The sequence below is a fragment of the Anarhichas minor genome, unplaced genomic scaffold (genome assembly GCF_050575085.1).
Source record: "Anarhichas minor isolate MPS153535 unplaced genomic scaffold, ASM5057508v1 ptg000004l, whole genome shotgun sequence".
Taxonomy (NCBI): Eukaryota; Metazoa; Chordata; class Actinopteri; order Perciformes; family Anarhichadidae; genus Anarhichas; species Anarhichas minor.
The window spans coordinates 2,947,108-2,975,033 of record NW_027466450.1 but is presented as its reverse complement, the minus strand read 5'-3'; the positions used below and the strand labels follow the sequence as shown (position 1 = coordinate 2,975,033).

Genomic DNA, 27,926 nt, shown 5'->3' with positions numbered 1-27,926 from the left:
ATACCAGTGAGCTAATACAAACACACTCATACACATTAAACACACAGCCATAATATCTGCCGGGTATCACACACACACATGCGAGCGCATGTATTGCAGTTGTATACATACAGTGTATGAACATATGCGCTGCAACATATTTACACACGGGGAAATAAAGACACGCTCTCGCGCGTTGGGTTCTTAGTAGAAACACCTGTGTCTCTGCATGTTTCCATTGTTGTCCACTTGGCTGTGCTGTGCTCCACACTGTGCTCCCAGCATGCCTGCCATCTGAAACCAGACACCTATGGACCAGTATCCTGCTGGAGTGATACACCTCTCCTTCTGTGGAGCCTCTGCTGATGCTGAGGACATTCCCCTGGGCACACAGCGATGCATTCTTTGTAAAAACTCTACATATGTGACAGCACGGTTACGATTGTGCCCTCTTTTCATTCCAGCCATATCTTTTAAACGCTTCGATGAACTGCCAGCGACACTTAGTATTTCCGTTCAAGAGAGTATATTGATGGATGAAAGCTCAGTGTTTCTAATACACGATTATTCAATCCTCCTTATCGCTCACTGCTGTCAGTGGCAAACTGACTCAACTGTATAAATAGAGAGGCATGTAGTGTGGGACAGAGAGGAGCAGGGATGAGAGATATGAAGGGAATGAGGGAGGGCTCGTCGTGATGTGAGGGTGTGAGTCCACACAATGGAGGAAAGATTTGGTCAGGGATGATTAAATAAAATAAAAAGCAAAGATGAAGCTGTGAAATTTTTTTTTTTGTTGCTCTGACCAGCATCTATTCTTGGCGGGGATATTACTCACGGCCATGTATCAATAAACAACAGCAGCACTGCGAGGCAGGGGCATGGGCTGCACACATTCGATGGCCTTGTGTGTTTGCAGAGCCTCATCAAGTCACTCCTGAGAAAAAGTTGGCTTCCCTGCAATAACTTGTGTCCAACCAAGAGAGATATAGTTAGAACAGAGAAGAGGAAGCAGGCGATTGTACTTCCCCCTTAAGTCCCTACACTTTGTGTTGTGTTTTATTGGAAGAAATGCTTGCATGCTATCCCATCCCTGACAGCACGTCCTGCAGACAATCTGATGAGCACAGTAAGTTAATAATTTACAACCACAGACATGGACACACACACACACACGCACACACACACACACACACACACATACACATACTGTACGTATGTAAAGCACACAACATAACCTGAGTATAATTCTGCCTGTGAGGTCAAAGTGTTGATCAAAATGTAAATGTTTACATAAATGAGGGTGAATTACACTACCGTCCCACTCCACACACACTGCCTATTTTTGGTCTTATTTGGTGTAACCGTGCTCGGTCCAATCACCTTCCACTCTTTCCAACCTCCTTTTTTTTTTCTCTCTGCAGTATTGGTATGGCAACATTGGCACACTCCTACTCTCTTCCAATCTTAGTCATAGGCCTCACTCATGAGGCACCAGCTGAAGCCCTCCAACAGTTGATATGTTTGGTCACTTCCGTGTGTTTTCTCTCTGCCGCCTTTATCACTCCTGCACACACACATACTGTACGCATGCAAATGGCGCCTGAGTCCAGCTCTCAAACCGGGAATAAAGAGGAACCGGATTCAATTTAAAGGGCAGTCTCTTCGTTTTATCCGGTTCTTCAGGTAGGTTGGGTTTGCATGCATCTGAGTAATGGTGAGCCTTTGTTGGTTTAACAGAAAGGGAACATATACTGTTGTGATTAGCCTTTTGTGTTAAGGTTTTCTGTGGAAAATGTGTTTGGCCCGGATCGCTTAGTTACCTGTTGATTCCCATTGTGCTGACAGACTGAGCAGCTGTCCCTATGGACACCAGCCCATAAGCACACCATGTGGATATGGGACAACTTTTGTGCATACAGTCATGTTGCATTGAGTGTATACGTGTGTGCGCCTTCCTGCCGGCTTTTGTCAGCTTCTCCCACATTACATAACCATACACATAACACAGTAGATTACAAGTTTGACAATGTACGTAAAGGTAATTAATTAATTCAATTATAGCTCAATAACACTGCATCTGTGCTATGGATTCAATCTCCTTCTGTGGGGTTGCATGTGAGCTTTGCTATTAAGATTTTGCTGACGGCTTTTAAGGCACAATGAGATATGGCCCTCAGTGACAACCTGAGGGCAGGAAGAATTACAGCATCTAATAACTGTTTCAATGTACATATGGGGGCATGTGAGTATTGTTTTAAAGGCGAACTTGTGAACACATCCTTTAAAAACAGCTCGTAACAGTGCCTTTGTAAGCTTGAAGTGACATCTTTACCAGCCGCAACAGCGACGCTGCATGGTCTTAATTTCACCTTGTGAGTCTGTGTTTGTCATCATGGCAAAATGTGGTCCAGGAGACACTTACGGTAACTACCACAGAAGCCGTTTAGAGCACTTAACCAGCCGTGACAGCGACACCGGTACTGTTTGGCTGGTGTGGTCGCAGCGTAAGATGGCCTCTAGTTTGATCTAGTTTGTCGTACTGTCTTTACTGAAGCTGGACCGTTAGAAACACCCTACAGCTTTATGTTTTGGCAGAGACTGTGTAATTGACTGCTTTTGCACACCGAACATCTGAATGTTAGTTGTGCAGAGAAAAAGAAGGGTAGAGAATGGGGAGACCTTTGAACTTTGTCAGGCAATTTGCCATTAAAAAAGCATAATTGGAGGGGTCCAGTGGGTCGAAGGGCTCCACGTGCTCTCAACCCACTCGCAGCTAAATGGCCAACGGTTTATTTAAGGGGACAAATAGGTCAAACAGTCTCTAATTCTCCCTCAATCGAAGGCAAGGATATTCTTCTCCTGCTTTTTTTCCCCCTCCTTTTCATTCCTGTGTGTGTGAGAGAGCAGCATCGTTCCAACTCACCAACCAGCGGTCTCCGTTGACCTAGTTCTGCTCTGGACACAGGGTGCTTTAGAAGGGACAGGCCTCACCCACTACTCCTCTCCGGGCCCGTAGACACCGCAGTCTATCCGGGACGTAAACGAGAAAAGAGCTTCACACACTCACATCCATAACCCCCCCTGACATTTTATCCATCAGGTTAATTGAGTGAACATCATAGATCTTTGTTGCGTCCCCGTGCAGCTGTCAAGGATACCATTGACAAAGTGACACTGGTTATGTTTGCATGCTGGCAGTGCATTGTCAGTCTGTAGCATGAGAGAAAAGCATGGCTGTCGCGTGAAGCCTGCTCTGCAATTGTCGAAATCTTTGAGATTAAAATTTCGAATTTAATGTGTCAGAAATTCAATTTTACTCTGAAGCCATCACGTGCAGGGCAGCGGGTTTACTTTGACTTGACTGATCACATTTAACTGAACAGCTGCTTATAAGTTTGAACTATAATTATTATTATGCCAATTCATTTCTGTTTGTACGTCTAATCTGATTGTTTAAGAAAGACTTGTTTAGTTTTTTCAAACTTCCACATAACTTAGAGCCTAAAAACCTCTTTACAGTTTGAAAAGTTGCAGAAATGTTGAGAAGCAGAGATGATTTGCATCAGCGTGTCTCTCTCATGCACACACACACACCACAAACAAAGAAAAAAACTGACTTTTTCGTTTTGAGTCATATAGATTCCTCCCACACAATATGATCTTTCAGTTGCTCCTCATATTTTAAATATCTAAACTTTAAAAAAATTTGAACTGCCCTGCTCCTTCTATGCTCTTGATCATGTTGAAGGTATTTCAGATAGATAATGGATTATAGTCGAACCCTGAACATTTTGTAAACAACTGCTTCAGAGTGCAGACTGCTCTTTATAATTGGTTGATGTGTAAGAGACACTCCTGTGACTACAATATATAAATATTTGTATTCATTCATCTCTCAAAAGCAGATGTTGATGCACTGCATGAAAATGTATTAATCATTGCTTGCAAAAGCAATGTGGCACCTATTTCTTAACGTGCTTTGAGAGAATCATGCACGTGCAACTCGGAGTTACACAAAAAGTTTAACAGTGTCTTTTATGCACATCTGTCTTATATTTTCATAAAGTCTACCGTAAAGTGTAAAACAGCATGCTGAAGCAGGAAGACGCAGAGAGAAAGCACAAACTTCCTTGAGCAACGTGCGAGTTTGTTCAGAAGAAAAAAGGTTGGTGGATAGATTTAAAAGTAGAAATTATTTTTAAAAAAAGAAAAATCTCCATAACTATTTTGGCGCTCTCGTTGCAGTCTTGTTCTTGATCGATGACCTTTAAGTGGAACCGCAACCCATCAGATTATTGTGCCTGTTTACTGTTTCTTCTTTGCATTCTGACTGTGCATCAGCCCACACGTCGGGCGAATATTCAAATACTGCATAACTGTGAGCGTGACACTCCCCAAAAACACACACACGCACACGTCTTAGCAATTAGGCTGTATCAGCTCTGTCAGTTGATCACTTTCATTTGCGCACAGAACAAAGGAAACTAAAGGTAGGTTATCATACACAGTCAATATGAGTAATCAACATGTATTAGTATGACTTGTCAGTCTAGGTTTTCAGCTTCAGGTTTTCATTTCTTTCTTCTTCTTTTTTTAAATATGCTTATGACAATTCAATATGTGTAGTTCTAACATAGGTTGGAGATATCGAGCGGTGATAATTTAAATGGTAAAAAAAAGTCCCATTTTAAGTAAAATATGCAGTTTTTGTCAGAGAAAAAATGTAATTACATGGGTTTTCTGAAGGCTAATTATCCATCCACAAACCGAATATTAGTATTTCATCCAATAATCAACTTGACTTGATAATTACCCACATGCGCAAATATGTTATTGCAATTTCCGAATACATTTCTCATAAAATACTGCACAGGAGCTGTGTAAACGCTCAATACGTCTTAAAAAGCAAATGAGTAACAATATTTGGTGCATGTGAAATGACAAATGTGGCTTACATATTTTTGATTTTCCTTTTATGTTTTGTTTTATTGTTTATTGTCACCGTGCAGCACAAACAATAAAGGCATTTGTTGCCCAGTCCTTACAACAGATGTGGCGCATATAAGACGTATAGACGATGGCTGCTGCACACCTTCTTGTATAGGGAGAAAGTATGAAACAAGCATTAATCAAAGATGTCGTTTTTTTTTCTGAACGTGCGGGAGATTGTTTGAGTTAAAAAAAATACACTCACCTTTTCACTTCAGATGTGGTGACGCAGCGCTTGTTGGACAATAAGGACGGTGTCAGTGAATTGGTACCTCATTAGGTTACTGATAAAATAATAAGCTTTTGCATTGATGCTTCTGATAACACGCAGCGCCTTTCGCGCTCTTACTGTCGACCACATGCAGGCTTGTGCTTTGTACACTTTGAAAAAGAAGTGGTGGTTAATTGTACAAAAGTTATATTGTCATGCCACATGCATGCTCTCTATTACAATCTAATTCAAAACTCTTTTTTTCTCCCACCAGTCTTCTACACGATGACAAATCAGAACTTGCATGCTCCAAGCAGCTCTTCTTTCCTGACACTCAGTCGGTGAAGTATGGGCTGATTGTGGGGTTGCTTTAACAGAATCTCTCCAAATGATCAACCAAATGCTTCGATTTTTTATTTTATTTGTATGTTACTGTTAACTATTCACTTTCACAAAGCTTCTAAAGAGCTTTGTTAAGCCCGGCTAACATCAGGCCTAAAACTGCATGCCTATATTTGTGCACCAGGAATGTCTCCGATGAGCTTCTGCAAATCCTCTTGGTTCATAAAGCTTCCACTCATTAGATGTGCGTTTATGTTCCCCACGGTTGTCTTCTCTAACCCATACTTCATCCTCATTGAAATCTGCAGCCTTTTATTTCTATCGTATAGCAAACGTTTTGTCACAGCCTCCGGCGCTGTGAGGTCAACATATTTTCAAGGGCATGTAAGGGCTGAAGGCACTGCGCTGCTTTTTATTTCATACAGAAATGATCTACGCGGTCTGTGTTCGCCATATGCTGCTGTACAGTCGCCCGTCTGGATGGAGGGGAGAATGACGTCTTTGATGGTGACTTCACTGACACCAACAACTTCCTGACGCAACGCTACTGTAACAGCGACGCGGAAACAGGGAGCTCACCTTTTCATCCGATGAACCAACATGATCCTATTTCTGCATAGTAAGCCGTCTCAGCTCTCCCTCCCCATTGGTTCCAAGAACAGCGACGGGCTCGTTACCTCAAAGAGTCGCCCGGTTTGTTCGTGCTTCGGTTTCCTATATAGCCTGAGGGCACAACGCCTCAGTCAGTTCCTCTATACTTGTTGCGTTGCTTTGCGGTCCCGTCTTTGCCGCCAGAACGCATGGGATCCAATTACCTGACCCGATAGTGATGTTTAAACTGGCCTAACATGTATTTTGTTTGATAAAACCTGCTTTCACCGAGAGAAAGTAAACTTGTTGCCACCTATAATGTGCGACGGAGAGCGAGTAACCTGTCAAGAAAATGAATGGATAGATGGGGGGGTAATTACTCAACTTCGGTCTGGCATTTAGGCTGAATGAAAGTTGAAAGTTTAGGAGTGGGAGGAAAACGTACGTCTCTCCTGCTCCTCGTTGGTGGTAACGCGTTACTGCGCATCTCGTTACCGCCCTGCACTGTCCGGGAACTGGCAGCAGAGTTTGAAGTCGAAAAGGCGTGTGTAGGCTGCACGCGCTCTCCGTTTGAGGGATCTGGCTCGACGAAGTAACAGACGGAAAGCCTATGCGCGCCACTGAAAGCAAGCAACGGGAAGCCCGCATATACGGAATCTGTAGTTGTGGGAAAGACATCCAAGTCGCCGAGCCGGGCTGAGCGAATGTGTCCGTTTCTCTATACGCGCGCACGGGGCGCACCGACCTGTAGTAGCCTGATCTTGGATAGCCTATCAAACCCGGGCACCCGTGAAGCCTACCGTCTGCTTCACACTGAAGGGATGCTGGTCGTCCCAGACACGTGAGCAGAGCTGATGAGACGAGTTGATCGCGGATTTGGATGAGGGCTTTTTTTTCTTCTGTGCGTTAATGACCAGCCGTGCAAACTAGGCTATGGTGCGCTCAGATGTGTGTGTGTGTGTGTTTTTTTTTTTTCCTTTCTCTCTCTCGGTCGCTCTCTGTATCCACCGCTCCGCCTCCCCCTTTTCGCAACATTGACGCAACCAAAAAACACTGGAACAAAAGAAACAACTTCCTTGAAGCTTTGCTGAAACTGCACTTAGTCGGAGAATGGAAGCTTCTTGTCAACTTGCCTGGATGGAAATGTCGAGGTGAGGGTGTCACCAGCGGCCGGCTGGCGGCGAGGGAGATGCAGTCGATCATTCCAAAGGGGCATGCAGGCTGTCGAGTAAGTGCCATTAAACATTCAGTGGAGTAATTTCAACTTTTGCTGTGTGCTGTGTGGCTAGTTGAGTTTGCCGTTCAGTTGTCCACCGCAAAAAAATGCAGTCGTTTTGGTCGATTCTCTCCGACGCGGGACACAAAGTAAAGTCCCTTCAATGTAACGCTGTCGAAATGACGAGGTAGAGTATAAGTTATAGGCCTGTATAGTCATTGTGGGGGATGTCGATGTGCATGCTGTTTCCAAAATGACAAGTATGTACTCTTTTAAAAAAAACAAAAAAAAACAGGACATTTAGGAGCCTCTGACAACGGGGCTGTCAATGTAAAAGACAGTGTTTGTAGATCTATTTCATGTACCGTGAAAACACGAGGTGAATGTGGATCACCTTTATAGGGGCAGACGTTGATGTGTTGTGCATTGACAGGCTTCCAGTTTATTATTGTTATTCATATGCAGCAGCCTTGAGCCGTCGCCGGGTTTGCGTGAAGATCCCGGTGGTCGACAAAACAATGTCCCCCAACGTGAGCAGCGGTGCCACGGTTCGGTGAAACAGATGTGGTGTCATCGTTTTTGGTTGATGTGTCTTAACTTTGCTTTGAGGTTCGGTCCGCAATTCGGGGCGGACGACCACTGCGCTTTTGTCGCGTCGGTGTTTTCGCTGCATGAACAAAGGACTGGATGAAGCAGTCGGCTCCGCGCAGAGCGTCGGTGGAGAGCAGGCGGGCTGTTTACAATAATAACACGATCGCGGGGTGACGTCACGCGACTGACAGCGGCCTCGGCCAATGGGGGAGCCGCGTGGCCATCAGCAACACGCTATATTTGGAAAGGGGGTTACATCATCGAGGTGCAGCGGCGGACTCTGGTGGGAGGGACTTCCGCGGGGATTTTCAATTTGTAGTCCAGAAACAGGACAATGAGTAGATTCGTTTTGTCTTTGGAAGCTTGAAGTGTGGATTTTTAGAGTTTATCAAACATTTCCAGAAGCTGTTTACGCTCTAATTTAGCCAAGATGCTGTTAGTCAGCTTATTCTTGCAATTGCGTATATGGTATCGTTGTATGTGCAGTTTATCCTTGCATTTTTACGTTTTAAAAACTTTTTTCCTGTATTGTGTTACTGCACTTTGTTACCTCTGCAAATTGTCCTCCAGTGACAAAGGAAGTGTTTTGAATTAGAATTAGTCTTTGAATTAGGTGTGCCTCAAATAACCTATAGTGTTATTACAATGCAGTCATGGTCCTGCAATTTAGCCTATAATTTGATTTAACCTCTATAGTGTGAATGGAAAGTGTTGCCCAAGTATCTGTCAATAGCGTGCTTCCAGTTTCAGTGCTAAAAATACTTGACTGTGGAACACTTAGGAGGCTGCTGTTTAATTTTCATACATACACAAAGTTTCTCAGCAACAGCCGACTCCATAAATGTTTACCGATCCCAAGAGGTCTCGTCAAGTCAATTCAAGTCAATTATATTTTTATAGCACAAATATGCTAAAGGAATTTTACAATCTGTTCAGAATATCACACCCTCTATAATTTCACTCTTGTTTTGGATAAGGACAAACCACAAACCCCTTTCAACGGGGGGAAAACCCTTTGATGGGGTTCTACAGAGGAGAAAGGTGGTTCTATAACAGAAGTATTACAAGTAAGTACTGCACCTACATCTTTTTGTAAAGTGTCGATTTTAGAAAGGTGTGTTGATAATGCTGTAGTTTTAAAGTTACAGTTTTTTTCTCCCATCGACTGCTAAATTGCAAACACAGCAGCGTTAGTCGCCAAACTGTGAAAGAAGAGATTAACCGTCGCCTGTCCCGAGTCCTCCTGCCCTCACCTCCTCTAACAGCTAAGTGACAAAAATGGGAATTTGGTCAATTTATCATATACCAATTAATAAAAACGCTGCAACTTTTAAATGTTCAGGTAGATGCCGCGCTTCAGGACTACATATTTGTTCACACACAACAACACATCCAAGTTAAACATGAGAAAGAGACTACAAAACTGCAACAGAAGAGAGACTATGTCCAAAGTCATTGTCAGGGATAGATGTTCGGAAAGAGTCTCTTTCGGTCGGCTGCATACAGAGTCTTTCCGAGGAAAAATGCCAGCTGTCACGTGACAAGCTGCATTACATGCTTCTTAATTATTAGTAGCAGTATATTAGATTGTAAAGTAATAATACATGTAAGGCGCTAATCTCTAAATGTAATGGTCTTTAATGTTTCTTCTCTATAAAAGGGCATTTAGCATTTTTATTAATACAAAGTATATATTGGTATCATCAGCGATAACTGCTCTGATATTACTTGGTTGAATTCAATTTAAGGTATCGCCCACCACTACTGTAAGAAAAGAGACACTTTTCACTCTGGAAACTACTTTTCACGAGAGCATAAGATCTTTAGATACGAGCGGTGTACTTGAAACTTCTATCTCTAATCTATCCCTTTCATGTGAATATTGGTCTAATGTTTTGATTGATATTGGCCTTTGATCAGCTCAATGCGCTTGAAGAAATATATTAACAAATATAAGTCATCTCACTTGACAACATTTATCTCAGCATAGGAAAATATATAATATAATATACACTACAGACAGTGAGTCACAGCAGAGTGATATTTGCCGTAGAACTACATTTCAGTGTGAAGAAACATTCCAGTTTTCCAGAAATGTCAGCTATATTAAGCTGATTGTGATAGGTGACTAATATAAATCTAACACATAGCCTACACATTTTTCCAGTTCTCAAATAAACAGTGCTGACAATGGAGTCTTAGATCAGCTAACGTAATGAGTTGGCATTATATGCATGTGTTGCATGTGCTTTGTTTTCGACTTCATCTCGTCAGTCAAACAATCACTTTGCATATACAGTCTTTCCAAAGTTTCAAATGTGTATTAAAATGTTGTCTAGAGATTTAAATCTATCAGCGTATCACTACACGGTAGGTTACAGTCGAAGTTTGTCTGTAACATTAATAGTAAACGTTATCTTGCTGATATTGACGCAGTATGAGCTCATGAATGTAATTTAGGAAATCTACTGGAGGCTTTAGTGGTTTTTATATGCGCTCTGGACTTGCATGTCGTGAACTAAACACAGCATGAGCCTATATTGTGCTGAACGATGCTTTTGTCATTTGAGTCTTCTTTGTCTTTTTAAATGTCACTAAAGCTCAAATAATGACAGAATGAGACATCGGTAAAGTCATTTGCAAATAGTTCACTGGCCTTGCAGATACTGAACAGTCCTTTGAGACTTAATGTATTTCTTTATTGATCAGAGGTACACTTGCGTCTGACTGTCACCTGATTTAAAAAAAAATCTTTATTTTGATGAAATTGCACACTAATTATTTATTTTTATTAATTCCATCCGTGTCTCAGGGGAGAGTCCTAATCCTGTGGTGAAGTTGCTGCTCTTATCGTACTTGGCTTTAGTTTTTGCACAATCATCATCATAGAGATAAAAAATGTCGCCACCAAATATCTTCAATCACCAGCTTCCGGCAAAAAATATCAGGCTTCCAAAACTTATTCTTCGAGTCCTTTCTGTAACCCTGCATGCTTAGGATTAGGTCTTGCTTGTGTTTAGCCTTCTCTGTAATCCCTCTCAGCAGTCTGCCTCCAAAAAGAAAGAAACAAATACTGAGGGGTGTGGACAATCGTCAAGATAATAAAAAGGGAAATACTATTAGACCAGGAAGTCATTTTAAAATGTTTTGTGGGGAGAGTCCCAAAAACGTTGAATCAGGTTGACACACCCCAACCATGACACTGGATGTTTTAACTCCTGATGCAGGGATACGTGTCTCTGAGGGTATTAGTCTAATTGAAATGCCTCTACACAGGATCCTGTGGTCTTTTTCGGCACATGACCTCACATTTAGTGTGGAAAACGCCGTATTTGATACTTAGGAGACTAGAAAGCCTTGAGGTGTTAACAATATAACAAAGTTAAAAAACACAATTTGGGAGAAATCGAGCTGATCTCGAGTATCTTTTCAGTGACAGTCTGTGTTAGCAAACTACACAGCTTTTTTCAGGCTCTACAGGGAAGTTGGTGCTGATTCTTTTTTTCTATTTAACATAAAAAATATTCATGGAAAGTCTCAAACCAAAGAATAACTTCATGGAGCATCGCTTTACTCTCCTCAGCTTGCCTTCTATTTCAACCCCCCCCCCCTTCTAAATGAATTATGACTTAATTTGATTACTATGCGTGAGAATGTCTATAAGATCATGTAGACTAAATAAAAAGGGCTTCTCGTACTGTAACATCTGAACTTGCTGGCCAAGCATGTGATAGTGTTTAGCAGGACCCTGACTATAAAAGTCTGTTTTATTTACACTGTTCTATTTTAAAAGAAACAACACTTTACGATGATTTGTGCAGCCAATTTAGATGTAAAAAAAAGTTGTGTGTGCACTTTTTATAGGGTCCGGGGGCTAACGTGACCACCTCGCAGCCTTTGTGCTAAAAAGAGGTCAGAGGTCTCTGTTATGTTTTCAGGGTGACCTGCTAGTGACTATTAGCCATTGATAAATGTGATGTCCCACAAGTGTGCGGGCCGGACCCCTCCAAAGGGGGAGGTGTCATAACACGCCCCATGCTAACCTCCCCACCTCAACCAGTGCTTACACACATGCAAACACACACACTCTGCCCTGCTGACAGGAGCACAAGGGGGCAGCTGCTACAGATGTCTCATAGAGAGAGGGGGAGGGGAGCCAGGGAGACATCAATGGAGAGTCTCTCTCTCTAGTATGGAGTTCTCAGTGGGGCTCATTGTGTTCTCAAAGGACCAAGACGAGGGAATAGGCTACGTTAATATAGTACGCCTATAGTCTCTTTTACTTTGTTTCAGGGTGCTGCTCAGTTTGACTGCTGCATGTATTATTTTCAGAGGGAATTGTCTCCTATACACTGCAAAATATCCCCACATTTTAGCTCCATTTGTACGGGTCGATATTTACAATGAAGAAATAAAGAATAAGGGGATTTTTATTTTTTTGATTCAAACTGTGAATGGAACTAACTATATTTAAAACGATGACAGTCTTGCGCTCACATCTACAGTGAGAAGAGGAGGAATGATTTTCACACTCACATATCCGCCTACACCTAATGCGCCCATGCAGAAGGTGATTTCACATTATAGTGCACCTTCAACAAGGGTCAGTCACCTGCTGGTACGTTACGCTGACAGTAAAGCTGCCAACTGTGCTCATCCCTGGTTCGGTGTCACCCCTGACCTTAATTCGTTTTGTTCAGTCTTCAGTTGATATTTCTTCACTAAACTCGAAAGATTTGCTTGTGAACTCTCAACGCGTGTTGGGAGCTGAGCTTTTGCTATTGTCTATTTCCCTATCATCAGATGTCAATGCAGTCCCATGTCTGGTGGTGGTGTGAAAGGCCATCTTTTGAGTCACATGAGGGGAAATACTAGAGAGAGAGAGAGAGAGAGAGAGAGAGAGAGAGAGAAAAAACAAATCTGTAAAACTCCTCCTTGAATGAGAAGCAGCTGAGTGTAACAGCCAACCATGCACGCATGTCATCTAACATGAAATCAAATTACACTGAACTAAAACTGCCCCGGCATGGCAACTTTGCAGCCGGGTTAGCCTGCTGTGGCCAGACACCACGATACATGACACTGTGGCTCTTGTTCAGCTCGTCTACCAGAGGACAAGGGAGAGCCCGACTCTGTCGCAACCCTCCTAATGAAGAGATGCATTATGATGTGATTTCATTTGGGCCTGCAGAAAAGCTGTTGTGGATAACAGAGCAGTCTGAGTAGCATTTGTGTACTGACATGTGACTTGTGTTTTTCGTGAGTCATAAGGATCTCCTGCTTAATGGAAGGCAGTGTGTGCTCATGTGACGGTGACACAATGCGGGATGAACTGTATAGTATTCACCCGAGCTCAGCTTGGCTACCGTTTGGCACTGCTAAAGGGACACACAAGCACCTTTTTTTATCTTGTTCATTTTTCTCATTGTGAAACTAAATAAACCACAATTTCTGTTTGTGTCACTGAAGGGTTTTGGCTGAATACTGCGTGATCTTTTAAAAAACCCTGACAAGTTTTCAACAGTATTTGTAAGTACGGCATATGTGCATTTGTAGATAGGACTGCATGCGTGTGTGTGTGTGTGTGTGTGTGTGTGTGTGTGTGTGTGTGTGTGTGTGTGTGTGTGTGTGTGTGTGTGTGTGCGATGTCTTTGAGTACTGCATCATGATCTCCCCTATGTCACACTGGTGTTTTTGCTGGCTCATCCCTGCCTCTCCACATGCCTGTTTAACAACACAGAGCTCCTCCTTACTGGCTTCCTGTCCAAACCAGTTTATCTGTAAACAAGTGTGTTTTTTCCCTGTCCGCACCATTGTCCACACTACACACCAGAATGCATACACAATGGGCGCCCTCTCTCTCCCAGTTGGCTTTTGACCTCCAAAGTAAGAAAATGTTTTTAACGGTTTTACGACCACACACACAGCAATGCAAAGAAAATATGTTTCTTGATGAGGGCCGAATAAAAATATAAAGGTTTAAAATACCATTACCCTACATGAAAAAAGTAAAGGATATATTTGATTGTGAGGACATTTTCAGAGAGGCAAGTAGAATTTTCAACTCACTTAAATTTGCGTTCAAGAGATTGGCCTTTATTCACTTAGGCACACCATAAAAACTAATGGCAGGTTGCAGCTAATTATTTTTCCAATGCACCCTGGTGGAGCCAACTACTGACATAGCAGGTGAATGTTATGTATTGTTATTGTGTGTGCATTGGGATGAAATGACTGTCTCTGTTTATCTTACCCGAGGTACACTAAGCCACACGAGATATGATAACAGCAGGGTTATTGTGAGCCCAACCCATCCCTGCTTTGGCCGTCGCATGCACACAACAGTGGCGTGTGTACTCATGTGGTGTTGCCAGGCTAATCTTAAACTGAGAAGTGGTTATGCGATGCAATGAGGGCTAGTTGAGGAGTGTGTTTCTTTTAAGAAAGATTTGTGTGCCTTTGGAAAATATATCAGTGAAAAGAAAAAAAAAGAAAAATAGGGCAGTTGAAAATTAAACTTCAAATTAGAGAGGGCAATATGATGTCACAGCAATTTAAGATAAGAAAGAAACGTCCTCATTTGAACTGTGGAAAATAAACTAAGACAGTCTTCAAAACCCAACCCCACATTCTGATGGAGAAGAGTGTGGAGGGATAACATAACTGCTGACTGAGCCTTTATAGTTTAGCAAACCCTTTAGCCTTTACCTCAAAGTTAAGGCTTCTATTGCTTTTTAGTCCTGCTTTTTCACATCCTTCATGATTTGGTTTGCATCTCCTTGGTCTTAGGAGTAATCTCACCGTTTCCTTTACTTCTTGACTTCACAATACGCATTTACCAGATGTTATGCTCCTGTCATATATGGCTGCAATAATGTGTTTTATTTGGCTATTTCTTGATTGTTTTTGATAGGCCTGTCACTCCAAGACAAGCACTATTGTGCTTACTGCAGATAAGTACCCATTCTGTAAATAAGGAACACATGGTGACATTCATGGTGCTTAAATAAAAGATGGTAAGAAAAGTATTGCAACACATTCAGCATTCTTATACGATGATATGCTGTACCAAAGGCTTTTATTTACTGTGTTTTTATGACTCCGACAAAAAGCATTTAGTTATATTTTTATATATGCTTCACCTGATTAGGAATAATCAGTGAGTTAAAGTGCAATAGTATACAGCTGACACATTGTAATCTGGGTCATCTAAGTAAAGAACAGTGTATTTTAACCACAAGGCCAATTGCAACTCTCAGTCATTGCTGTTTTGTTGTGGATCACTATGGAGTGATTTTTTGAATTTGCCCAGTTCGGTTGGTACCATGGACATTTATCATGTTTACAGGTAAAGGCCGTGGAGCTTCCAGTCAAAGTTTTAGACATTTATATTCACCAGCAGTAAGAAACTTGACAAATGGCGATGTTTAGTGTAAAATAAACAAGGAATCTTATGCAACCACACTATTTCTAAAATATAGGCTATACAACGTTTATTTGGGGCTATGAACATAGTGTATCTATGCCACTATAGTATTGACTTCATTGCACGTTCTCTTAACCTCATGTTGTATCACCATAACATTTTTGTGGTACATTGTGTGACTTGTAAAAGCTGCACAATGTTTTTGATAGGTGATAAGGATCGTGGCATTCAGTTCATATAAAAAAAATCTGGTTTGAACAAGTTTGACCGTAAATATTTCAGCTCTAACGATTGCTGTAAATGTTGCATGGCATGTAAAGAGTTAACTTGTCTCTCTCCGTTGAGCGCTGCGTGGGCTGCGAGAGTGCATTTTCAGTGTCCAATGAGCGGCGCGGAGTCCACTCCGCATTCAGCCAATGGGGAGAATGGGAGGCTCTATCGAATTTGAATGAGGAGTGTATCTTTCGGCGCCATTTTCGAGTGAGCAGCGATCGCCTCAGCAGCTGCGGGGAGAGGATGCTGCGAATAGAGGAAAGCTGTCGCTGAGACGGGGGAGAAAACCAAGCGCTCAAAATAAAAACTGCGCCGTTAGAGAGGGGGCATCGCGTCATTTCAAAGGAAACACAAGGTAATTTTACGCCACAAAGTATTTACATTGATTTTTAGTTGGACAATTTAAACGGACCGAAGGAGAGGAATACGTGGAGAAGAGGAGAGACCGACCGTGGCGGGGAGACGTTAGCCGTTTGGCAGCTTTGCCAGCTTGTAACGTTACTACTCGTAGCAACTAGCCTGTTAGCTTAGCGTGCTAGCACATAAGGGACGTCTCACTTTGCTGCGCTGAAACGGTAGAAAAAAAAGATGCGCTCATACAGCGGTCCGTTTTATCCGGGAGGTGAGAGGATTATATGTATATATAAAAAAAAAAAATACAAAGTGATGGTGAATTATTCTGTAGGGAAGACACACTTAACTTTGGGGTTATGAATGAAAGTTGAACTATAATGGGAGTATTTTTTTTTTTTTTTCGCATTGGAGCCTAGTTTTGAGCGGGAGGTGCAGAAACAGCCAGGCTCGAGCGGAGGAGCAGCAGTCTGTCAACAAATGCACACGGCACCGACACTGGGAGGGAAACATCCAAACGAGAGACCGGGACACACGGTGCTATTGTGGGATAACTTAATTTTACCAAGCTCCTTAACTGAGCACACTATTCGTCCGAGCTGGTAAATTGCATGTCTTGTTGCAAGCATTTTTTTGTGTGGATAAGTTAGTCATTATATTACTGTATGACCTTACACTCAATCATGACTTAAATAATAGTGACTGTTTTATTTCCCTATATCTGTGTAGTGAACTGGTCCTAACGTGTTTGCAGTCTCAGCGTTATACCAAATAATTTACCACGTCTTATTCGACGTCAGTCAACGTTGACTCGCTTTATATTTTGTATTAATAGATTTGAATGTCTCACCTTAACGTTAGATGGTCATCGATGTGGCTCTCAGCCAGCTGACAACAATCATAGGTCTACTGATGATTCAACTTTAACAGCTCTGTTAAACGTGGCTGTCATAACCTCTAACGATGCAGTAAAGTTGAATTAATTAGTTATTGAAAATACAACTTGTAGTGTTGTTGTTTTTTGGCTCATCGTAGTTTGATGGTTTCAGTCGTTGCTTTCTGTCTCCTTTTGCTCTTTTTTTTGGCACTTACAAACCTCGCTCCACTTTCTGTGTGAGCTGGACTGATTCAGTTCAAGTAACGTTGAAGGAAAAACCACTACGTGGTCTAATCAGTTTGGTATAGAGTGACAAAACGGACCTCATCATTAATTACAAGAGATGTCGCATGTAAGACATTGGATCCTGCTTTATACTTCTAATAATGAACATGACTAGTCGTCTGATAAAGCACAAGAGAGGCTCCATATAACCCGCCCCTTCTACTTCCTCCTGAGTAGAGATCGGTTTAATGTGTTACATAATGCGAGGCCTCGCGATCTGTTACAGTGTTGCTTTTATTTAAACTAATACGTGTCCACATCGTCAAATATGTTTTTTAAATTTCTGGAAAATTCTAATTAACTGCGTTGACATGAGACAGAGTAGTCACATCTGTCCATTGCCCTGTTACAAATGACAGTGTGCTTACTAATAGCGTTTTACAAGATTTGTATTTGGTCATACATATTCTGCAGCAGTAAGGTTGTAAGTTGTTTCCATTTAGATATGCATGACCTGAATGAAAATGAAACTAAATATCAGTCTTCCTCAGTATAATATATATTTTTTGGGGAAATAGGAAAGCATTGTCATGATGAAACCATCTACTTTATATTGGATTTTGTGTATTTATTTGGAGGGAAATGAGTTTGTGTGAAATGAGGGAAAGACCTTTCACAGTCACAAGAGCAAAGAGGTGGAGGAGGAAGAAATAACTGAACTATAAGATCTGATGTCTGACTGACAAGAACACTTTTAATCGTGAGTGTATGAAACAATGAATTGTATGATAATCTAAAATGTGACAGGCCTGTAATTATGTGCTTTAGCAATGAACACATTTGTAGATATTTAATGTTCACCACATGGTGTAGTTGAAATTGGATGGGCAACTTATATTAACCAAAGTTTCCACTTATCCCTCTATATGTGTGTGGCTGTGTCAACTATTTATTGATTAGATTTTTAAAAAATTGATGAATTGATCTACATTCTAACAAAAGCTAATCGGGTCACTACACCTGAGTTGGGGTGTTTTTTCTAGTAATATTTTTCACACCACCAGATAGAATGTTTGTCAAATTTGTGCCGATAAAATTAATTAATTTAAAGCGCATTATCTTTTAGTTTTTATAGGATGGATTTACAATAATACTGTGATGTATCTGCGTATATACACATATTCAAAAATATATAGCCTACACCTGCCTACTTTCATGCTAAAACTTGAAACTGTTCACCGGTCTGCTATCAAGTGAATCTGCCAGATAGCTGTCAGGGGTATTAAAGATAGAAAGTCAAATTTCTCTAATAACATACTTTTCTGGGGGGGGGGTATTTCTGGATGCTCGTCCGGTTAAGAGTAGATATTTATGTATTTATATATATAAAATCACTTTGAAGATGTTACGAGTCAGTGTCAGTCTATTTGTTAAAATGGAAAAAAGGCTAAAATACACATGTTACAGGTGGTCCTTAATATTTCAGTTGAAGCAGTGATTATTAAAATCCCATTTCATCCAATTTAGTTGATCGAAGCATCTTTTGTAATTTAGCTTTATAATATCAGCTGCAGTGCTTATTGCTGATATTTCTGTTTCATAAAAACTACAGATTTCAATTAGTCAGATCTCTAGAAGGGACGAGGTAGCGCTTCGTCAAAGTGAGATTTTATGATCAGGAATCTTAGTAATATCTAAACTTTTACACACCAGCTATCTAGTTTTAGAATGTGTATCTGGTGTGCTCACACAGATGAAATAAGTGTAAATATTTTGGTCATATTCTTCTGAAGAGGAATTACAGTATTGTTGACACTGTATGCAATGGTCAAATTAGCAGTGGTGTATTTTACCAGTTTTTATTCCTTGTTCACAGTTAATCTCCTGTAAATGCTGCCGGTCTATGTCTGCCCTCCGTTGTCTGGTATTTGCCTCTGAACTCCCTTTGCAGAGCACCGTGGTGATGTTTCAGACCGTTAGCATGACATTCTGTGACTCATCATTCTGTCTTCTCAGACCCCTCCGGCAAAATGGGCTCCCACCCCCATTTCCTGGTGAAACTGTGCCTCTCTTCTTGTACTTGCTCACATGTGTTGTAGCCGGGCTGCGAAGGATCCCCACCCCTTCTCTTCCTCCTTTCTGCACCACTCAGCACAAACTTTATAGTATTCAAATTTGCAGTGATGGGAACAGGTCTTCACGTGTCTCGTTGGTTATTTTCCAGAAGTTGGCCGTGGTTTCAGATCTATGCCTCGGCAGCATTAAATAGAAGCTGTCGAAAGGGTTTTATATGAGTCAGTCAGTCCGCTCGCAGACATGATTTAAGTTCAGGAATAGTTTAAAATGTGGTCATCGAGGTAAGCCTTAAGTTTACATGTGATTATTTTAATTTTATTTTTTGTGAAAACGAGTGTCTATGTACTTAGCCATACATGTAGGGCTGATAACAGCAGTGCAGCATATGCTTCTTACAAGCATATGTTTTGAATTGGCTTTGGTTTTTGCATACAGTAGGTGCTGCAGGACTGTAGGTTTGCATGAGGCTTCACACCTGTCTCACTGAAAGGGTGAAGATGTTAAAAACAACAGTTTATAAAAGTGACATTAACATTTTTCAAGTAGTTTAACTGCGGTTATGGTTTGTGTAGAAAAAAACGTAGGGGAATTTTGTGGGCTGCTAAAATAAGATAACCTGTTATGATGTGAACATTGATGTATTTTGGTGGTCGATTAGCAGCTTTAAAAATGTTAGTTAAAATTAAAAAGTGAAACCTGAGGGTGAGCAGTTAAATTGGAAATATTTACAATGATCCTGAATTATTGGTTTGTGTATTTTTATTTGGTAATACCTCAGCCGCTGGGTGCAGCGAGAGCAGATATTTTCACACACAGTGTGACCAACAATTAGTTGTTTTGTCATCTTTTAAAGTTTACTTCAAGAAACTCATTTGGTGACTGTAATATCAGCACACATAATGTTAGATATACTGCTGTGACTGATGTTGGTGTTTTAATTGGCACTGCATACAGTTGTAAGTAGGTAGGTCAAGCCTACCAAGGAATGTGGTGAAATCATCAAAGAATAATATCGCCAGTATTAACATGTAATAATTTAGTAGCACATGCAAGAGCCATGTTATACTTTGATTGATTTTATTTTGTTATTGTGTCAACATATAAACCACATCAGCAGTGTGACAACAGAACTTGAAGTCCTTGGAAAGCCTCAGTTTATTTTAGCAGGAAAGATTTTGGTTATATTGTCTGTTAAACACATCTTCTACACTGAACTGTAGTATTGTATCTAAATTCAACCTAGGCATTTGAGTCGGAATATACAGCAAAAAAAAACATGTTTGTGAAATTGTATGGGTGTGCCATTCGGCTCTCACACTTTAGCTTTGCTTCCTCTTTTGCTCCTCTTGCTTATGCATGTAAAATACATGCTCATCCTAATTTCAGCCTCACTGGTGGTTCTGTACGTAGGCACTAATTTACTGTAATTAAAAAGGTTTTGGTAGTTTTGCTGGTGAGACATGCCTTCTTTTTTTTTATAGTGTCATGCTGATAGTCAAGTGTAAATGACGTCGAGGTGGCACTTTTGAAATTGCACCACAATATACTGCTTTGTCTGCATCCTGTTTATTTCTGCTCAGTCTTCCTCTGCCAGTAAAGGGGAAGCTTTAAATAGTTAAAATGAAGGAGTGAAGAACTGGAGACATTGAAGTGCATCATTTTTTACAGTAGAGGCAGTTGCGTGTTCAGATTAAATATTCCACCAGACACATCGTGGACACACGGGTGTGTTTAGACGACAGACGCTGCTGTTGGTCACTGAGGAACCTTTTTATAATGTGGTCCACACTTTCATCGGAAAATATCTCTGAAGACATGCAGCGTCCTGTTGTGAGACCTGTTCCCACTAAATGAATCATATTCAACATTATGTCACAAGTGTAATGATTGTTGTGCTTTAAAAACTTAATTTCCAATGCTGCGTTAATTCATTAGCATAGATATTGTGTACCTGAGGAGTCCGTCTGTAACACTCATACCTGACAGTGGGGGGGTAAACCTGAGGAGTGTGACGCTCTTATATCTGCTGGTGTGTCCTGTGAAATTGGTTTACTCTCTTGTTGCCAGCTATGTGTTTCCACATGTTCCTGGACTTTACTGTCATTCATTTGATAAGATATGATTATAGCCTCCAGGGAGTCCCAGTCACCCTGTCTGTGCTATGCTGAACATGTTATGCTGGCTGTGCAAATATAACAGGTTTTTCTAGGATTAACACCATTACGGTGCTAGTTTATATGGAACAAAGTAGTTCTTCATTGGTAGCATCCCTGGTCCACAATGAACAGTAAAAAATGTTCAGCACCTCCTGGGTTTCTTGGAGAATTACACACCCTCGCAAAGTATTTTTTTGTAAGATGTTATTTTTAATTTTTCCCGTTATTGATATGCCTTGTTGTTATGGATGAACTGGTTTTGTATTTGACTTTTACTGCTGTAGAGATCTCCTGCTGTGTCCACGCTGCCCCAGCAGGTACATTTGATCACACCGTATGAAGTTGTGGCACAGTGAACACAGTATGTGTACTGTGTGTGTGTGTTGTCTTGTCAAACGTTTATCTGGCTAAGTGATGGTTTTCTTAATTATTTGCATGTCGCTTGCACAACAAAAAAGAAACTAGAAATATATTTATACATTTCCTGTAACTAGTATCAATCAGTCATTTAAATGTAGTGCTTTCAAACTGGGCTGTTGCGTCTGCAGTTTCCTTAATAAATGTCTCAGTGGCTGGAGATGGAAAGCTTTATGAACCCAATGCAAAACTCAAACTTGCATTAATCTTTTCATGTAGATAAATGTGAATGCCATTTTTATTTTTATTTATTTTTTGCACAGTTTAGGACGTCAATGTTGACCTCCCTTAGTTTATGCTTGTACTGGCAGAAGATGTAACGCGGACAAGAAGCCGACCCAGACCACTTTTGGTGAGGTGATGGGTTGTCGTCGGCCGTCTTTGTACCCGATGGGGTGTAGGAGGTTACTTGACCTCCAACCTCGGGGTCAGGTGACTCTTTGAGGCCATTGTGAGGAGAGCAAATGTCGTAGGAATGGGTTAAATAGGCTGAGCAGTGAAGGTGACATGTCCGGGCATGCTGCCTTAAAGGAGAGGGAGAAAAATGGGGAGAGGTTAGATTGATTGATGGGAACTATTCTACTTGGACTTAAAGCAATGATCAGCTGAAAAGGAAAATACACAACTTACCTGGTTAGTATTTAGCATTTTTATTAAGTAGTTTATAAGGATGGATACGGTAAAATGTTTGTTTCGTGACTTCTACTGCAGGTCAATTTGTACAATACTGTCTTAACATGAACTCATGACATTGAAGATAAGGAAATGATTGGGCACATTTTCTCTACTTGGTGTATGTTGTGTTTCCCATGTTGTCACACTTTGTGCTCCCACATGTGTGGAGTGTGGAAAGGAAGCTGTCTTCAGCTGCCTGAGCTGTAGTCTGTAATTACAGCTAACAGTTCGGGCCACAACAAACAATTCTATTGATTACTCAGTTGATCTTTTTTTTGCCTTTTTTATCATTATTAATTATTCTTCAAATGTTGGAGATGATGACAAACACCCCTTTGCACTTTCAACTATTTTCACTATTTTAAAATAGTTATTTAATTTTTTGTTGCCAACCTGATTTTGTTGTGATTGCGTCCTCGTTTTTCTTGGTAGGGGTCGTGGACCCTGACACGAGATTTGGACCCTAATAGCTCAGGACTAAAACAAGGCTATTTTTGTCATGCCCCGCAGATCTGACAATTATTCACCCCTGATGTTAAGTTGTAAATGTACCACAGTGTCATTTGTAGTGTATTAAATGTCTTCATTATTATTGGTTAACTTTTTTTATACCGTTGCAAAGCTTGAAACACTAAACAATTGTTCCTCCATGTAGTTCTCTGAACTAATTTAACAGCATCTTTTTATCATGTAACATTAATTTGTTTTGGTGGATTTTACATTCAGAAGGTGCCACGAATTTTGAAAAGGCTGTGCACATTTTGTGCAAAAAGACAAATTTTTAAGACTCTAGAATTGGTTGTAAAATTGGCACCAAATGTAAGCTAGAGATTTTTAGACCTTTTTTTTTGTTATGCTTAGCCAAAAATGTCATCACACATGCTTGAAAGGGGCCGGACTCCTACACGCCGATTTAAGACAAACAAACAAAACGGCACACTCACTGTCAGCTCTGTCTGACTGGATAACATTGTTTCACTTGTGTTCTCTACATTTGCATATCTAACAACACATTTCAGCTGTAGTCATTCATTTTGAACACCGAAAATGACACGTGTAATGCCTCTAGATAGAAACATGAGTCAAATCCTATATTGAAAGTATTACTAATAAAATATGCAATGTGGATCTCCAAATTTCTGGGGGGAAAACCCCCATATATATATTTATCTATATAAATTATTTGTATCACTGCTTGTGCGTAGTATTAATTAACATTAGAAAGCTAATCTTATCAATGAGGAAGCCTCTGCCAGACAGTAACACGGAGGCTTTGTAGAAGATGAACACAATGGTACATGGTGGTGATGATGGAATGAAGTTAATGGGAATTCCAAGCAGCATAACCAGTATATTGATGAAAATGTTATGTTTGCAATTGCAGTTCATCTAACTTTTTCTACATCATACCGCAGGGTTTTATATTGAGTTCTGATTCCAAAAGCTACTTTATATTTGCAAGAAACAACCAAATCCATACATCCTGTCTCGGTGTTTCCCTTCTAGGTTTAATGGTCTTAACTGATGAAAGCAATACGTTTGTGCTGCTGACCCTCAAATCTTAAGAATTTATTTTGAATTGTTCCTGCTTGCAGCTTCATTACCACAACAATTTAACTTGAACAGAAGAATAAAAGCTACCAATTGTTGATTTTTTTTTTTCTTCATTGGATGATTTTTTTTAATGGATAAATTTTTTCGGTCATCTTCTGAGCTGCACTTGAGTGTGTGTGTGTGAAAGAGAAAGCCAGTCAGTGATTTATTTATTCATTTATTTTAAGGGACGTATGTTAGAGATGTTAGGTTCAGGCTCTCGTGTCCATTTCAGACCAAGGTCATGATTACAGGTCCATTGAGACCTCTAGTGGCAATAGTTGTTGGACCCAATCTCCTTCAGGATTATTATCATGCCCAAACTGGTTTTAGTGCCTTTGCCTACAAACTAGGTTTTGTTAAAGGAGATTTAGTTTTAAGGTTTACAAGGACAGCCTGAAACGTCTTGCTAGAAAAGTTGACATGTTTGTATTAACTGGAAGAGCTACTTTTTTGGGTTAGGGTTATTCTGTTTCATTTTGAATAATAGATGCTTGTTTCTCCATCGTGAAACTGTTTTGTAGGAAGTCGACCTCTTTAAAAAGGAAAAGGTTTCGCTTCACATTTTTTCTGGGTAAAATACTGTGATCTCTACTGGGGACAGTGGAGCAGCAATTAGCTTGTAACCCAAGAGTGAGATGCTGCACTTTCCCTCTGACATGCAAAGAAAGAATGCTCACTTTACAACCAGTTGTCTATGGAGCACCTGTCAACAGCACAAGTGTCCGTTACTGGGCAGGAAAATTCCACCGTATTCTGACTGACTTCTTTAGAAAATGTGAGTGAAACGGTTCTGCTATTGTTACGAAAATGCAATCAAGTGAAGACGTGAAATCACTTGAGGACTCTATGGGCAGTATGTGGACACACATGTCTGCTTAGTTCCAATGACGGGGAATCCTAATGTTACAGCGTACAGTGTGTTCCCAGTCGTGTGGCAACACTCGGGGTAAAGCCCGTTCATGTTTCAGCATGACGGTGCTCCTGTGCATTAAGCAAGACCCATTAAGAAAGAGTTACTGAGTTTTGTGAGGACGAATTTAACTAATCTGTGGAGATCGCTGACCTCAACCCCATCCAACAGCTTTGGGATGATGTTGGGTCTTATGGACCAACATCAATGACAAACCTCCCATTGTGGCAAAAATTGGTGCAAATCTCCAGGTTTCAAAATCTTGTGGAAAGTTTCCCCGGAGGAGCGGAGGCTGTTGCAACAGCAGAGGAATTCCCCATAGCTTGAAATTAGATTTTTCAACAACCATAGTGTTTTACATATGTTTGTCTAGCACTGCAATTCTGACCGTCTGTCCTCATGCTTGCATTCATTGGCATTGTCTGTTTCTGTGTGTTTCAGGTGGTGAACAAGAAGCAAGAAGATGCTGATGATCATCTGAACGTCTGTAGGTAGATAATAGGTAATAAATCTGTAGCCATCTGTTTGGACGAGACGGCTGAAGAATGAAGATAAAAGCCACAGAAGATGACAAGAGTTGGGGAGTTTAAGGGACCATGACTGCAGCTCTGGCAATGCTGTAGCAGCACGGAATGGTTTGTGGGTTACACTGAGATGCAGGCCATACTGTGCTGCCACAGTAAAGCCTGAACATACAACCTGGCTGTCACCTTGCAGTCCCTCATCCTGTTAAGGCTGACTCGTTTATACTATCGCTCTTGGATTCGGTGTCTGAATATTGTTTGTCTGGCAAAAAGTTTGTTTGGAATTGCGCCTCTCTCATTTGCCGGTCGCCTTACTGTAGCAGCACGTAAATATTGGAGTTAAGACTCTAGCTGAAGCCTCCAGTATTGATCGTGCTGCTGAAGCAAAGCTGACCACTCACAGTGAGCTCAACCAACCAGCGAGTGTACTCCGGTCGCCCCGGCGGTGCCGAACAGTGACGGACTGCGGTTGCTTGAGAGATGCTTCCAGGTACATTGTTTACACACAGATTCTGAGTGAACCTCCAACACTTCCCTGCTTTTAATTGTTAAAATATGAACATCTTGTTACGTTTCACTGTTCTGTCTGCACACCTCGAGAAATAAAAATTTGAATTGGCTTTTTGTCTGTAATGTGTTCTGATCATGACGCGTTAAACTTGATGTTTAACAGAATGTAAGGCTATATTGTTTTCATGGTCTTCACGTTACACCAAACTGTTAGCTGACTTAGGAAATCCTTTACATGGCTTCATATAGTCCGCCATCCACGAAGAAGAAATCATGCACGTGTAGGCCTGCGTGCCGCGGTGCAGTGTAACCGGGATGCCCGGCCTGTTCAGCATGAGCCGATAAAGACGGAGTTGCTGCGGATTAAAATGATTACAATCATACTGCAGCGAACGCATCAATTCTTTATTAAATATCAAAATGAGTTAAAAGTACAGATTTAGTTTCCCTTTGGAACATGTTTTATATTTCTGCTCGGTCTTTATGATCTATATGCGCTCGCTTACTACGACCCAGTGTCTTTACATTATTGTGCATTATTCATGCAAATATATTCTGATCACTGCAATGCTGTGGTGTCCCGTAACATGGCTAAAATCCTCCATTTTAAGTGGTGTCGGATGCGCACGCAATCATGTAGCAGGACACCGGGTGACGATATTCTCGAGGCAGATTTACCTAAATAAAAATGACTGAATTCATGTTTTTTAATTTTTTTATCGGCCTTCGATACAACACGGCACCCGTTGATAAATCTGGCTTTACAAAATGTTAGATCACATGTAATGTAGGGAAATAAAAATCTTCAAAATCCTATAACTGAAGAGAAGAAGAGTGTTACACTTGTTGACAAAGCCGCTCGGACCCTTTTGCCTTTTGATAAACACATGAACTAAATAAACTGCAGTAGGAATTATTGATTACATTTTTCCTTTTGGAGATTTTCTGATAACATGGTGTAAAGTTCAGGAATATTTGCCGTCTGCTGAACAAACGCATGTTGCAGCATTTATTTTGCCATTTGGCCTTGCGGGCCTGGTTAATGATAATTCTGAATTCTCGTATTTGTTCTCGCAACTATAATTATAAATAAACTGGAATTAGGATATCTAACAAAGGTGAATTAATATAAAATTATAACCGAGAGAAAAAATCAGATTTTTGCGCATTTTAGGTGTTTCTTCCTAAGCAGCAAAGCCTGCATTTTTTTTTTTTCAAATGGAGAAATATTCATATCTAACATATTATTGTATATTTATAAGAAGATTAGCCTTTATATGATAATATGCATTTTTTAAATAATACCGTAGCTGCAATATGGACCTTTTCTGTGTGTGTGTGTAAATATTAACCACACTTAATTTATTAGCAATTATTCAGGAAATTATTGCATTATAATTCCCTTTCTACGTGGTTATTTCAATTGAATGTGTGACCATTTTGCGTATTTAGGGAAAAAAGGACATCAAAGTGTGGAAGCTGTCTCCATCGTGATGTACGGCAAGAAACTACATTTTGTCTCCCATCGGTTAAGCTTCACACATTCTGCTGTCGTGACTTTTTATTGTAAACATTTACCTGCTTTTATATCGGTCGTGCATATTTTAATTACATGCAGGCTATGATTGCAGAATAACACGTCTCTCTTGTTTGCTCTTGCACTTTGGTTGCAAACACATTTTCCAGAAAACCTGAAAATTATAAAAGAAAAATGATATAGCAATAGAAAATATCATTGAATAAGCTGCTTTTATCACAGTAATAATAATTGAATCGATGTGTAAGAGTGCGGGACCTTATCCAGTTATGGGATAAGACACATAAACACTTGGCTATATTTCATTATTATCCGGATATTTAGTTAACTGGTTGATCGCGTCCATGGTGACTTGAAGTTTTTATTATTATATATTACTATTGTTTTATTAAACCTCAGTGTCTGGCCGTTCAACCTACGGTCATTTTTTATCAGAAAAGTCTTAGTTATA

The 27,926-nt window shown here is 40.6% G+C and overlaps 2 long non-coding RNA genes across 5 annotated transcripts; one reads left to right on the top strand and one right to left on the bottom strand.

The window, feature by feature from the left end:
* Positions 1–552: 552 nt before the first annotated feature.
* Positions 553–8,049, bottom strand: LOC142965444 (uncharacterized). The gene is made up of 3 exons (XR_012957671.1): positions 4,206–8,049; positions 2,906–3,008; positions 553–945 (listed from the first exon to the last, which is right to left on the bottom strand). It is a non-coding gene; the product is annotated as an uncharacterized LOC142965444 (long non-coding RNA).
* On the top strand, positions 6,599–26,048 carry LOC142965427 (uncharacterized). Of its 4 annotated transcripts, XR_012957668.1 has the most exons (5): positions 6,599–7,343; positions 8,900–8,989; positions 9,108–15,976; positions 16,387–16,574; positions 25,346–26,048. It is a non-coding gene; the product is annotated as an uncharacterized LOC142965427 (long non-coding RNA). The 4 variants fall into 4 exon arrangements; XR_012957666.1 differs by lacking the exon at positions 16,387–16,574 and having other exon boundaries at positions 6,601–7,343; XR_012957669.1 differs by lacking the exon at positions 25,346–26,048 and having other exon boundaries at positions 6,601–7,343; positions 16,392–24,047.
* Positions 26,049–27,926: the final 1,878 nt, after the last annotated feature.